The sequence below is a fragment of the Humulus lupulus genome, chromosome 4, assembly GCF_963169125.1.
Source record: "Humulus lupulus chromosome 4, drHumLupu1.1, whole genome shotgun sequence".
In the NCBI taxonomy this organism is placed as follows: Eukaryota; Viridiplantae; Streptophyta; class Magnoliopsida; order Rosales; family Cannabaceae; genus Humulus; species Humulus lupulus.
Window position 1 is genome coordinate 198,109,095 of NC_084796.1, and position 15,941 is coordinate 198,125,035.

The following is a 15,941-nucleotide window of genomic DNA, read 5'->3' on the forward strand; positions in this document are numbered from 1 at the left end:
ACTATCCCCTCCTCATAAAAATTTCGTCCTCGAAATTTATCCAAACACATCAGTCAATAAACCCGCAGTTCTGACCATAACTTCCAAGGTCCACCGCCTTTACTTTACTTTTCAACAACACTCTTACAGGAGTAACAATCTTGCCTCCCAAGATTTTGTCTAATAGCCATGCTCCCGATAGCTTCTTGTTTACACCGCAACCCTGCTGAAACTTCAGGGTCTGCCTAGATTACAATTACCAATTCATTGTCTTCTCGATAGTCAATTCATTGACCAATTCATCACCTCTACTAGGTGGGATCAGCTTGTAGGCCCCGCTGGCCTAACCCTTAGTACAACTTCTGAATTTCATGTTGAAATAAGAGTCAGAACTCTCCCTTCTTTCTCTGAACACCTTACAGATCCTCGTCTGTTATTACGTAGAGTTACAAATCTTTCCTTCTGGAACTTTATTTCCTCAACATTTAACAATTTACCTGCTCTTTATTCTTTCAAATAGGCAGACACCCCTGCCTTGAGAAGTTTCAACGACCTCTTTGGCTTTCTCTCTGAACTAAAGCCAAACCGTAGTATTCACTATGCGTTACATTAACAAGGCACCAACAACTGCCACCACGACTAACTCGTCAGGGATTACACTTCCCTTAATACCTCAAGTATTCGCCTACTCAGCGCTTAATTCTTTAAGATCTTTGATAACTTTCAGACTGCCAATTCACTTGCAATCAACTGATAATTCCAGGTTCCCACTCTGTTCTTTTTGTCCTCTAAATCCATTCCAACAATTTAAAATACTATAGGGTCTCAATTCCGTATCATCGACGTTCTATCTCGAACCCAGTTCACTTGACCCAACAACATTAACTCCCTCAACTGAGTTAAAACTTTTCATGTCCAAACAATTTACTCAAGGTCTAAAGTGGTCTATTCCCATGATACACTACCACATCACCTAACCCCTCAGGGTCCAAAGGAAAACGCTATATTCCGGCACCCGCTCGACCCTCCCGGTACGACGTACCCTAGGAGGTGGAATGATGTCCATTCAGAATTCTCATTCACAACCCGAATATAATTGGATCCTTCGTCCATTTCTGGTATTCCAACTTGTACCACCTTAGCAGGGTCCTTCCCTGCTTCAACCAAAGCCGACACTTCGGGTTCCATAGCTCAGTGACACTCACCAGCTAATCATACCTGCTAACGTTACGCCAATCTCAGTCGTTGCCTTATATCCTCCATCACAATCTATGGCGTTATTCCCTGACTGATACTCGCCTCACAGCTAGGAGCTCCGCCTCCAATTATATCTCCCCTCGCTCACTCGAGGATTTCAAGCACTGGTCGTCCGTCTGCTACTTTTCACCGCATCTGGGTCTCAACGTTAACCTTCTTACTAATACCCAAGACTCAAGTACCTCATCATAGACCAAGTCCTTTATGCCACCACTCTTAACTTAGCCATAACACACACACATTCCAGCATTCCCAGATATTAATCAATTCTTACCTTGTCTTCTGAATTTCTTTCTGATTCGACACATTCAGTCCGTCTAACCTCAAGTTTTACTGTTCTCCTCATCTCTAATGTAGTTGTCCCCGGAGGTGCTTGTGCAGTAGATGACGCGCTTACCAGTCTTGTTATGCCTTCAATTCTTCAAATATTCATCACTGGCTTCTTTGCGGCTTCAGATCAAATCTTCTCATACCTGTCCTTTCTTCTTGTAGCTCTAATCTGAGTACTCTTGACGACACCCAAGCTAACACTCCGTAGAACCTTACCTGTGACTCTGCCTTCTGCGTACAACGTCTTCAGCATAATCAACAGTTGCTCACCATTTCCGTCTGGGACTAATCCACATGCACCGCTCGTGAGCTTGAAGGGGACTTGCCCACACCGTTCATGCATTCTCTGCCTAAAGAACTTACCTATGCTGCGGTAGCTTGAACCGTTCTAGAGTCTCTGTTATCAACTCCTCACACCCTACCTGGTGCAAACTAGACAAATTCCCGAAATGTCTCTATCCTTGGCTTCCAACTGGTAATAACCAGGTCGTAGATCAACTCTTGGGGACATCGTCCCATCTTGTATCCAACATTGTGCTTTTCGTCCTAACCCGACGATATTAGCAATCCTCGCAGTACAACACGCTAGCTGCACCAGGCTCAGATTCCTTCGATTGCTCCAATAGACTTTCTGTCGGCCAAACCGTCTTTTACAACATTCCTTATACCAATCCTATCCGTAGTCTGACCTTGAAGTATCCCCTAAATCTTTCTTTACATACCCACGTAATTTTCCCACTGATCAGCTCCATCTCCTTTACGTACTCCAGATGATATCCTCAACAATCCATCTGCCAGAGTTTCTAATTCCTTCTCAATAAGTATCATTGTCCTCAGCCTCTCGAATGGCACCATAGAGGCACCCTCTCTATGTCCATCACCCTCTCGGAGCATTCGAAACACCGAATCCTTTCAGTTCGCTACCTGACCAAAGCATAAGCTCGTCAGTTAAATACTCACCCTTGAGGACTCAGCCTCGAACTTTGAATGTATCGCTGCACTCTGGCTCTCCGTTCCCTCACCATGGGAAATCCATCCCAACATATCGAGTCATTCTATGCAGAAGTCATCACCTAACCTCCTCTCAGGTGGCATCCTCTCCCCCAAGCGCATACTAACTAACCTCCCTGGTTCCTGACGCCAGCTCGACAACCACCTTAGCAATCAAGCTTCTTTCAAATCTCAAATTAGGTGCCCAAGCACTGTCTGGGGTCCTTCTACCTCAACAATCGTGAATCCAACCTTGCTGCGTTCTATCAAATAACAGTACCATTCTTTCACCCAGACCTCTCCCCTTTCTTGGCAATTCCAGAAGCCACAACCCTATCCGGGGTTCTTTTAACTTGATTGTCCCGAATCTATCTTTACTAATTCCATCAAAGGAAGCACTGCCCTTGCGGCTCTAGCACTCATGTTCTAATCATCAACCATCAGTTCCTCGACATCATGGCCCTCTCTGCCATCCACGTACATACGATAATTCCTCAAATCAGGGCGGCCCAAATTCCCTAGACTATTCCAGATCTCATATCCTTAAATGGGTCGCCATTAATTCCAGATACATCCATCAGTATAACTTCCTGAAATGAATTACCCGCTTCACCAAACCCATTGAGCTACGCTGTTGTTACCCCCAACAGTCCAAACCGAACTTATAAGTCCACCCGTCTCCACGGTTCAAATCATGTCTTATAATCCCTTCTAACAATCATCATCTAGGTTCTTTCCAACCCATTGAGCCAGTACCTCACCCCGAGTACCAATTCCAGGCATCCCTCTGCCTCAACATTTAACATAACCCCCTAATCAGGATCTCTCGTCCTCTTAACCAAGGGTGGAATTAACCCCGCTCATCTATTGATAAATTCCTTGTCAACTCGTACCTTCCTCAACACTAGAGGATAACACCCTATACGCCTTTCATATAGTACCCTTATCTGTCCATACTTCACAGTACACCATCACCGGTAACCTTACTGTTAAAACATCTAATTCAACCATCTCCCCAGAGAATCCGCTGTTCTTCTATCCCATCTCAACTAACAAACTCCACAGCTAACTCACACACTAGTGACCCTTTGCTGCTGCTCTCAGGGATAACTGGAGATCTCAACTCCAACTCACATCTAGAAACCCCCTTTTCAACACAATATCAGGTCCCCAAACCCTTCTAGGAACCAACAACACGAGTTCATCCGTCAAAACCGACCAACTCCTGAACTCTGTGGTTCATACTCTGAACCAACCCACCACTAGGTCCAAATATCCACAGGTATAATGCACACACAAGCATATACTAGTTCAAATCCACAATGATATACATTTAGCTACCAGATTTATCACCACTAAGTATATCCATGCTCATCATGCTTCATACAAGCCAATATACCGATATAACATATGAATTTAATCCAAAAAAATTAACCACATACACTCAATATGCGAACCATTATGCTAATATTCATCCATATGCATAATAGTATTATTCAGCATGCATCAATCTCAACATGCAATAATCAAGGGCTCAGCCCAACAACATCTCCTGCATATGTCAACTCATTTCTCATGCTCCATATAGATAAGCAGGCAAACAGGGCATTCAAACATATATTCAGACATGTCAATCAATCATACCAACCAACCCTGAGTCGAGCTTGTCACTGACAACGAGCGTACATGTTCGGTCGATCTCCAGAACCAATAAACCTTGGCTCGCTCTGATACCAAGTTGTAACGCCCTACTTCCTTAGAGCCGTTACTAAGTGAGTTTTTAAGACAAAACAGTGTGCAATGAACTCGCTAACCGAGGTTTTGAAACAAAAGTGTGACTAATTAAGAGTTAAGGCTGTAATCTTTGAAAAGGCGTCGTTTCATTAAAACTTCTATTATTAAACATTTGGGATCCCAAAATAAGGTTTGAAAACTAATTACATTTTTGAAATAAGGTTACAGTTAAGAAATCATAAAATCATAGATTATTACAGCCACTTTCGAATAAACCCCCAACCAAAGCAGTCGGGCAGGCCGAACATGTACGCGTCGCTTCACGCTCTCCGTACTCATGGTTGGTTGACTTAGCCATTGCCCTTACCTGCAACACAGAGCACCCGTGAGCCGAAGCCCAGCAAGAAAACTCATGCAGAACATAACATATGCAATGTATACAGTTTATCATAACAGATAATCCACAAATAAACAAGTCAACCATTAGACTAAGCAAACACGGCCATGCCGCCCCAGGACCCTTACCAAAGCCCTGGGGTATCGGTTCTCACCGCGAGGATAACTCATGTATCCCTTGGGTCCCACCCTGAATATAGCATCCCATGTGCTAGGTGTTACTTTCGGCCCACGGCCGCCCCGGCCTACGCCGTACTCGGCCCACGGCCGCCCCGGCCTACGCCGTACTCGGCCCACGGCCGCCCCGGCCTACGCCGTACTCGGCCCACGGCCGCCCCGGCCTACGCCGTACTCGGCCCTTGCCGCTCATTTCATCATAATCACACATATAATATAACACAACAGCATGCAATCAAATATTAATTCATTTAAGTCTGCACCCTAACATGTGATGCAATATAGGGCTGCGCCCCCGCAATCATACCATGGGCCCATGCCCTATCCTACGAGTGTTATAGTTTTCTTACCTGACAATGCGATAGTTTAGATCACCTGACTCCTTGAGCACGATCCCACTCGAGCCTTAGCGCACACCTACGCACAAACATAGGTCAAAGTCAACACCGAACCCCAAGTCCGAATACCTAGCCTCGGGACCAATCCCGAGCCCCCCGGGAAGTCCTAAATCCCCAAAACAAAGTGGCGGAATCGAACCCCGAACCCTAGGTCAAAATCCCTCATCAAAACCCAAAAAATTCACCTCTGTGAACAGTGCAGCGCTACAGCGCTCTAAAGAGGGCGCTGTAGCGCTACAAGCAGAACACCCCTCCAGAAACAGGGACTAGCGCTACAGCGCCCACTGACTAGCGCTGTAGCGCTAGTTGCAGCCCAGAAATCCCAAAATCGCATTTCTGCGATTTCTTTCACCCAATCTCAAACCATACTTCCCCAAATCTTTACCAAACTCAAAATCAAGCTTATGAACACTCTCCATTCATCCCAAGCATCCCAAATCCTCAAATCCTAAGATCATTTATCCCAAATCTCAAAATCTACCATGAACAACCCTAAACCAGAAATTCAAGCAAACCACAAAGTTAAAGTCTTAGAAATCATACCATTGCTGCAAATTTCGACCTTGATTCAACCCTAGGCCTCCTTAGCTTGCTCTCCCTCAAAGCTTGCCCAGAAATCCCCTGAGATTCCCATCAATCCAGCTCAAAACACAGCTCAAACCATCAAAACCCTTAAAACCGAAAATCTCTAAAACTTACCTCAAACATTGATGTGTTCTTGCCAAATCTTCAAGTCTAACCCAAGATCCTTGATGCTCAGCCTATCCTTGCTCTCCACTAAGCTTTTCCCCAAGAAAAACGGAGAGGAACGGTGCAAGAACGCACAAACCGTTCCTTGAGAAAACCCCCCCTGTTTTCTCTCTTTTCTTTCTTTCCTTCTTCTTTCTTTTCTTTTTCTTTCAGCATTCCCTCTCTCTATAAAGCCTTATAAAAACCTATCTCCAAAAGCCAAATGACCAAAACGCCCTCCCTATAAATTCTAAATCCTTTTGTTCAAGTAGGGCCATTTTAGTCATTCCCCCAATTCCCGCTAATCCTCAAGTGTCTCTAATATTTTCCCGTTGCTTCCCAATACCTGATAAATCACCAAATAATTATCCCCCCATCATCAAAATAAATCTCAATCTATTTCTCTGAATTCCTGTTCGTACCCCCAGGCTCGCCCCAAGCCGGGTATAAATTCCTGTCATCACTTTCCGCTAGCCTGCCCACTGGGATCGCCTCGAGTCACAAAGCACAGATACATCCACATACCACTGTGGTCTCAACAATCAACACATATCAATGCAGTTATGCCCAACATGGCCAAAATTACAATAATTCCCTTCTAACACGATCCGGGCCTACATGCATACTAACATACATAGTCATGCATCTCAGATAAACAAATAGTCATATAACATGCTTTAAATCATAACCATGCATTTAAATCATTAAAATCACACATAAATCCCATCATGCCCTCTTGGCACGCTAATCAAGGCCCTTAACCTTAAGCCTTATTAGCGAATTTGGGTCGTTACAGTACTCCTCTGGGGCCTAGGAGGAGCAGATGGCTCTACTGGCGCCGAAGGTTGAGTCGGCCTCCTTGTGGCAGCATCCTTTCGTGGACGCCCACAGGGCCTCCGGGGAGGAACATGCACGTCCCTTGGAGGAGGGAATTGGTTTTCGTGCGGAGGCGGGGGCTGAGCCACCTGCACCTCTGCGGCTATCCTAGTCAACTCCTCATTCCATTTGTTGGCCTCTGCCAACAGCTGTTTCAACTGCCGATTTTCCAGTTCTACAATAGGAACGTAACGCTCAAGATTGTAGTACATATCCTCATCCCTTGGTGGAGGCGGTGGTCCCCGGGAATCAGACGACCCACTCCTCTCCTCAACATCCGGGTTCTCCATTGGTTGTTTTCCAGGACGTCTTGGGTAATTTTCTTCAGGGGTGTTCTGATTGTTTGTGGCCATGATTTTCTCAGGGATGAATGCTTAAGGCTCTCAATGAAAGCACCAAACAGTTGACGCCGTTCTTCGTCAAACAGTGAAAGAAGAGCACATAAACAATAGTTGATAATGGCCAATTGAAATAAAACAATGTAAACACACGATTTTTACGTGGTTCAGCAGTTAAATCTGCCTAATCCACGAGTCTTTGTTATTAAACTCAAGATTATCTCTAGGAATTCTTCAAGAATGAATTCTCCAGAGTTTTCTCTCAAGGATCAGAATTTCGGTCCTTTACAATGGTGCATGGCCTCTCTATTTATAGAGAAGGCTGCAGAATACTATCCCACATATTTTGGGTAGTTACTCTTTTTGTATAAATAAAATAAATGGCTTTAAATGCCTATAATCAGATATAAAAGGAAACGTCCCCTGATGACCAGGAGACGTATAACTGACCAAATAATATCCCACGATTCTAGGGGATTTACAATAATAAATGAGGATTACATCTCATATTTATAACACTTGTAGATATTCAAGGTGGTTATCATGTATCTCTAAGGCTTTAGCTTCCCAGGTTTCCCGTCATCTATCGAGCTAGAAACATCTTCTGAGGCCACATGGCTTTCGAGATTGTACGTGCATCGAGCTCGGGACCCCTGATCCGAAGTCGTCCCTGAAGATGAGTGTGTTCCCGGAGCTATCTTTCGAGATCATGAATACTTCGAGGTCAGCATACTCGAGGTCGTCTATATCCTGCAAGCTTGACATACAATCCTGAAGCATGTTTCCAACCTTATGAGTCCACTTATTTGCGAATCCAACTTTCGAGGTCATAATTAACATAGCTCGAAATCTGGGTGTAACATGAGCTTCCCGAGATCTTGTGATTGGGTCCAAAGTTGGGTTATGGAATTGAATGTTAATGAGGGTTTTATTTTACAGTTGTGACTAGGTGTACGCTAGGGCTTAGATGGGATCATGCTCGAGGGTCATCTCAATTAGCCAAAGCGCTCGTAATCTAAGGTAAGAAAACTACACCCAATTATGTGGTTATGTTGGGACTAAGAGTTCCCTATACTTGTATGTAGTATTGTATGATGGTATTATGCCATGTGAATATGAAATAAATGGCTTAAGAGTGCCAGAATTAATATTGGTGCACAAGGACGTAGCTCGGTCACTGGTACCTGAGGTTAAGTAAATAATCACTGAGTTCGGCCTAAGTGAGCCGGAGTCAGTGGGATAAATAGAGGGTGCAGCCTAAGGGCGTCGACCCTGGATATTGTGTGATATGTTTTTTGTTATTAATCTGATGATTATGGCATGTTTATTACATGGATGATTGATTATTGGTTTGCTGATTGATATCATTGATTATGTGAACAATGTGGTCTACTGAGTATCTGATTGATGATTTGTGAATTATTTGACTATTGATTATCGTTTATGCTCTGCATTATGGTTTTCTTGTTGGGCCTTGGCTCATGGGTGCTACGTGGTGCAGGTAAAGGCAAGGGCAAGGTGGACCAGTTCTGAGTTGGAGAGCTCTAGGGCAGAATGTACATAGTCAGCTGATCGGCTGCCACGACCGAAGGATGGTATAGGGACAGGAGAACCTAAAGTGCCTATTTTGCCATTGGAGTGGCTGGTGGTTGTACATAAACTTTGAAATTTGGTAACTGTCCTTTAAAACCTATTTTGGGATCCCATGTATTAAAATATTTATTTTAATGACAAATTTCCTATTTATGACCAAAATATTTTAACTCTAACCTAATTACGACTTTAGGGTCACGTTTCCAACTATATGACTTGATTAGCAAGTCTTGCATAATTATAATCACAAAGTGTAACGACCTTGGTTATCCAGGGTGTTACAATTTCACTATTATATGCCAATTGATAATATTCATCCTCGTCTTGCAACAACATGGGTAATTGATATAGGGCATCAACATTATCAATATCACATTCTACTGAAACCCCTCGCACAAACACCTTTCTCTTAACTGCCCCAAAAAAATTGGCATAGAACTCATAAACCATTGATCAATTAGCCTTGGGCATTTTATCATCCACAAAAAGTTTCCAACGATGGCATTGAATTTCAGCCCGAATGATATTATAAGTTTCTTGAGGGTAAGGATCTTCTTGATATTCCATTCCTCTCTCTTGAATTACCGGACGCTAAGATAAACTTTGATAATGATCAAAGGCATCCTTACTAAAAAACCTAGTTGGATCAATTTCTTGATTTGGCTGAGGTGTTGGCAGGATTGGCTGAGATTGGGTTGGTTGGGTGTGGGATGTGGAAGGGTGATTAGCATTCTTAGAAGAGGCAGCCCTAGTAGGTTGTTTTATTGGACCCATACTTACACAATGTATCAAATATGATAACACAAAAAATTAGGCAGCACTTCCCCTAATTTATTGTAATTTCCTCAACTGATTAACCCCAAAAAATATCACTCAAAGACACTAAATAGACTAACAAGGCAGTTCAACAACCCAATTCCATCCCTTAGCACAAAATTACTTCAATCAAAACTGCAAGAACATCAAAAAGGAAAACTTACATGCCCTTTAATCTTGAAGAATGCCCACTCTTCAATTATCCTTTCAATCTTCACTTATCACGAATAGAAAAAAAAAATTAGGGTTATAGTAAAAGAAAGGAAGAAAGAAATCAATATGAACTAGGAATTAGAAATTAGGGATATGGCTTAAGGGTATTTTAAGTAGAAGGATAAAGGAAGAAATTTGAGAGCTTTTGCAAAGAAAATATTTGTTTTGGAATGAAAGAAATGTGAAAAATGAGAGGTATGGCATGAAAAAAAAAATCAATTTTACACCACATTCTTCTTTCTGACAAAGGCACGCCGCAACCCAGACAGAGCAAGTCTCGGCCCACCTCACCCTCATCAAGTCGTGACCCGCCCCCATTTTCAAAACGCAATTGCTCTTTGACTTGTCCAAGGGTTGCGACTTATAACCTCAAGTCGCGACCCATCTCCTCCTTAAATTTCCATGCTCTCTGACTTATCGTTAAGTCGCGACTTACAAGTTCAAGTCACTACTTGGCCTGCAGACTAATTGAAAAACATATTTTTCACGATTTGCACGATTTTTTTGTTTTACAGACTTTATACTAAAAATAAACTAAAAAAATATTTATAAATCCAAAATAAAAATTTCCACTAATTAAAAATAAAAATAAAACTATAATAAAGTATAGGAATGCCTCCTACAGAGCAGTCGTTGACGTCATTTAGCCGGACGCTGAATACCGCATTCAAAGGGGTTCCAAAACCATCACAAATTTGCACTTTTCCACTAGTCCTTCCAAATAATGCTTTAATCTCTGACCATTTGCTTTAAAATGTCCTGTTTTCTCGCTATTAATCTGTACCGCTCCATAAGGTAATGAGACAACAACTGTGAATGGTCCTGACCATCTATACTTTAGTTTTCCGGGAAACAGCTTCAATCTAGAATTAAATAACAACACTTTATCTCCCGGTTAGAAATCCTTTCTAATTATTCTTTTACCATGAAATTCCTTAGACTTTTCTTTATAAATCTTTGCATTTTCATAAGCTTTATTTCGAAATTCATTAAGCTCATTCAACTCAAGAAGCCTATTTTGTCCCGCCATAAATAAATCAACATTCAGCTTTTTCACCGCCCAATAAGTTCGGTGCTCAAGTTTTGCTGGTAAATGACACGCCTTCCCGAACACCAATCAATATGGTGACATACAAATCAAAGTCTTACAGGCTGTGCGATATGCCCACATTGAATCATCAAGCTTTTTTGACCAATCTTTCCTTGATGTGTTTACAGTTTTCTCTAAAATACTTTTAATTTCCTACTTTGACACTTCAACTTGACCATTAGCAAGTAGATGATAAAACAGTGTCTTTCGGTGATGAACTCCATAATGAGTGCATAGGGTTGTGAATGATTTATTACAGAAATGATTGCCTCTATCACTAATAATTTCTCTTGGAGTACCAAATCGAGTAAAAGTATTCTTATGAAGAAATTGAAGTACCTCCTTACCATCACAAGTAGGAGTTGCTGCAGCTTCCACCCATTTAGAAACATAATCTACTACCTACAAAATGTACTTATTATTATAGGATGATGGGAAAGGCCCCATAAAATCTATTCCCCACACATCAAACAACTCAACTTCCAAAATTCCAGTCATTGGCATTTGATCTCTTCTCAATATATTACCAGTCCTTTGGCAACGATCACAACTCTTAACAAAGGCATTAGCATCTTTAAATAACATAGGCCAATAAAACCCACATTGCAAAACTTTTGCTGCTGTCCTTGTTTTTCCAAAGTGACCACCACAAGGCAAAGTATGACAGTGAGTAAGTATGGAAATCATTTCCTCCTCTAGGACACATCTTTTAATTACTTGATTAGCACAATGACAAAAAAGAATGGGCTCATCCCAATAATATTTCTTAACTTTCGAATAGAACTTTTTGAGTTGCTGCCTTGACATGTCCGGAGGCACAACTTCAGCTACCAAATAATTGACATAATACGCAAACCAAGGTAGCTTTTTTTCACATTCAATCGAAAATAATTGTTCATCCATAAATTTTTCATCAATTTGCTCATCTTTCTCATTATGCTCTTCTCCTTTTTCCAATCTAGATAAATGATCTGCAACTAGATTTTATATCCTTTTCTTATCATGAATTTCCATATCAAACTCTTGCAATAATAGGACCCATCGAATCAGGAAAGGTTTAGTAACCTTTTTGGTCATAAGGTACTTAATAACTGAATGATCTATGTAAAAAATCACCTTATTACCAATTAAATATGGCCTGAATTTTTCAAATGCAAAGACTATTGCAAGCAATTCCTTCTGAGTAGTTGCATAATTTAATTGAGAATCATTCAAGATTCGACTAGCATAATAAATCGTTTGGAATATCTTCTCAACTTGATGTCCAAGAACCGCTCCCACTGCATAATCACTAGCATCACACATTAATTCAAAAGGAGGTTCCGAATTTGGTGATACAACATTCAGAGCAGATACTAATTTCTCCTTCAGTGTATTAAATGCCCTTAAACAGTCATAATCAAAGTTGAATACCATACCATTCATAAGTAGAGTAGACAAGGGCTACAAAATTTTTGAAAAGTCCTTTATGAACATCCTATAAAATCCAGCATGGCCCAAAAAACTACGAACCCCTTTAACAAACACTAGACGAGGTAAATTTTTTATTGTTGATATCATGGCCCTGCCTACCTCAATTCCATGGCGTGGAATCTTGTGGCCCAAGACTATTCCTTTTGTCCCCATAAAGTGACATTTTTCCAAATTTAGTATTAAATTTGACTCCTCACATCTTTTAAGAACCCTTTCCAAATTAACCAAACATCCATCAAAAGAAGGTCCAAAGACTAAAAAGTCATCCATAAAAATTTCAATACATTTTTCAACCATGTCTGAAAAGATAGAAATCATACATCTTTGAAAGGTGGCGGGAGCATTACATAACCCAAATGGCATCCTCCGAAAGGCAAATGTTTCATACGACCATGTGAAGGTAGTCTTTTCTTGATCCTCCGGTGCTGTAGGAATTTGATGGTATCCTGAATACCCATCCAAGAAATAGTAATAAGGATGGCATGCCAATCTGTCAAGCATCTGATCTACAAAAGGCAAAGGGAAATGGTCTTTCCTGGTGGCCTTATTCAGCTGACGGTAGTCAATACAAATTATCTACCCCATCATTGTATGAGTTGGAATAAGTTTATTGTTATCTTTTTTAACCACTGCCATACCACTTTTTTTCGGAACTACCTGGACATGACTAATCCAAGCATTGTCAGATATTGGGTAAATTACCTCTGCATTGAACCATTTAAGGATTTCATTCCTTACGACTTCTTTTGTTGAAGGATTTAGCCTCCTCTGATAATCAATACTAGGCTTACTATCCTCCTCCATGAATATACAGTGCATCACTGTTGAAGGACCAATATCCTTTTATATTTGCCAGAATCCACCCAATTGCTAGTTTGTGAGCCCTTAATACACTCAGAAGCTTTTCTTCTTCAATCTCTGACAATGAAGTTGAAATAATAACTGAGAGAGTGTCATTCTTACCAAAATAAGCGTACTTAAGATGATCAGGTAAAGTTTTTAACTCAAGAATTGGTGGCTTCTCTATAGATGGGAGAGGTCTCTCAGGCACTTGCCCCAATTCGTCATATTTCTTTTTATAAATATGCCCTGATGAATTCAACTGCTTAACATACTCACTGGCTTTAGTACCAGCACACTCTTCAGGACTTGCAATCAAACTTAACTCAAGTGGATCCTTAATAGGCTGGACCCTTTTTCTTGGTTCCTCCAATACACCGACACTAAAACAACTGTCACTAGTTGAAGGATATATCATAGCTTTGAAAACATTAAAAACAACCTCATCACCTTGTACTCTGAGCCTTAACTCTCCCTTCTGAATGTCTATCAACGCCTGCCCCGTGGATAAAAATTTGCGTCCCTCTATAATAGGCATGTCCTCATCTTCCTCCATATCTAATACAATGAAATCTGCTGGGAAAATGAACTTATCTACCTTTACTAGAACGTCCTCTATAATACCTCTGGGGTGTATTAATGAACGGTCAGCCAGTTGAAGAGTAATAGTAGTTGGTCTAGCTTCCCCCAAACCAAGCCTTTCAAATACGGATAACAACATTAAATTTATGCTTGCACCCAAATCACATAAAGCTCTCTGACAAAGGTAGTTCCCAATGGTGCAAGGAATAGTGAAACTGCCCGGATCTCTTAACTTTAGAGGAAGCTTCTTTTGAATAATTACACTACACTGTTCAGTTAATGCAACGATTCTTCTACAAAAAATTCGGGGAGGTGAGTAAACCAAACAAGAAATGAAGACAAGTAAAAATATTTACTGCTCGAAAATTTTCTCTGGGAAGTGAAATATTTTTGCTGCTTAGAAATAAATACATGAGAGCAATGGTGACAATTTTAATCAATTTACAAAGGAAATTTTTTTTAGTCACACGTCACAATTCAAGGCCAAGCCGATCGGGGTTATGTATCTTGTGCTTGGGTGGTGCTCGGGTTCCCAAGAATGGGCACATACCCGAGCGGCTAGGTTTGTGGCTTAGCAAATGTGAGGGTTCCAAGTAGTAGGCGTGTGTTCCAACCATATAAAAGTATCTGAGCAGTTTGAAAGAATTTTAGGCCAAAACATTTTTGAGGGGCTAAGACTACCCGAACAGTTAAGTGTTTCCGAAGAGCCAAGAATGCCCGAACGGCTAATGGCATCCAATCAGGTTCATGAAATTTTTTGCCTTTCTCATGGAAAAAATTCCGGGCAGTCGAGGCATATCCGATTGGCCAACATGTGACCAACTAAGGTGATATCCGATCGGCTAACAAAAAAATATAATTCCAAATAGTTTAAGCACACTCTTCAAGACTTGCAATCAAACTTAACTAAAGTGGATCCTCAATACACTGGACCCTTTTTCTTGGTTTCTCCAATACACTAACACTAAAACAACTTTCACTAGTTGAAGGATATATCAAAGATTTGAAAACATTAAAAACAACCTCATCACCTTGTACTCTGAGTCTTAACTCTCCCTTCTGAACGTCTATCAACGCCTGCCCCGTGGCTAAAAATGGTCGTCCCTATATAATAGGCACGTCCTCATCGTCCTCCATATCTAATACAATGAAATCTGCTGGGAAAATGAACTTATCTACCTTTACTAGAATGCCCTCTATAATAACTCTGAGGGGTGTTGATGAACGGTTAGCCAGTTGAAGAGTAACAGTAGTGGGTCTATGTAACGACCCAAATCTACTAATAGGGCTTAAGGGCCTTGATTAGTGTGTTGGGAGGGCATAACTGGACTATATGTGATTTAATGATTAAAAGCATGTTTATATGATTACTTGAATATCTGTGATGCATGACTATGTGTATTAGTATGCATGTAGGCCCTGATTAGGTTAGAAGGGCATATTCGTAATTTTGGCCCGTTAATGGCATAAATGTAAATATCTGTGATAAAATGTTGAGACCACATTATTATGTGGATATATTTGTAGCTTGTGACTTGAGGCGATCCTAGTGAGCGGTTTAGCAAAAAAGTCACGGCGGGGATTTATACCCGGCTCGGGGCAAGCCTAGGGGTATTTCTGGGAATTTAGGACATATATTGGAGATTATTTTGATACTGAGGAATATAATTGGTGATCAGTTGTGTCGGGAAGTAAGCGGTAAATATTAGAGACATTTGAGGAATTAGCGGGAATTGGGTGTAATGACTAAAATTCCCTTAGAATGATTTAATGGCTTAGGATTTATGGGAGGGAAAATTGGTCATTTGTGTTAAAAGCAGGGATAAGTATTATAATGCTTTATGCCTTAGTGGAATGTGTAGAAGGAAGTAGAGGTCTGAAAAAGGATTGAGACAAAAGAAAAGAAGGAGAAATGAAAGAAGGGAAAACAGGGCACTACTCTCTTGAACAGTTTGGGCTGTTCTTCACCAATTCTTCTGGAAATTTGGAGCTAAAATCCAGAGAAGGCTTAGGTTGAGATTCAACCCAAGGATCCTTGGTTTGACTTGGGGAATTAGCAGAGGTTATTCATCATTTGAGGTGTGGTTTTGTGGTTGTTATTCAATTCTTGGTTTTGGTATTGATTGGTTT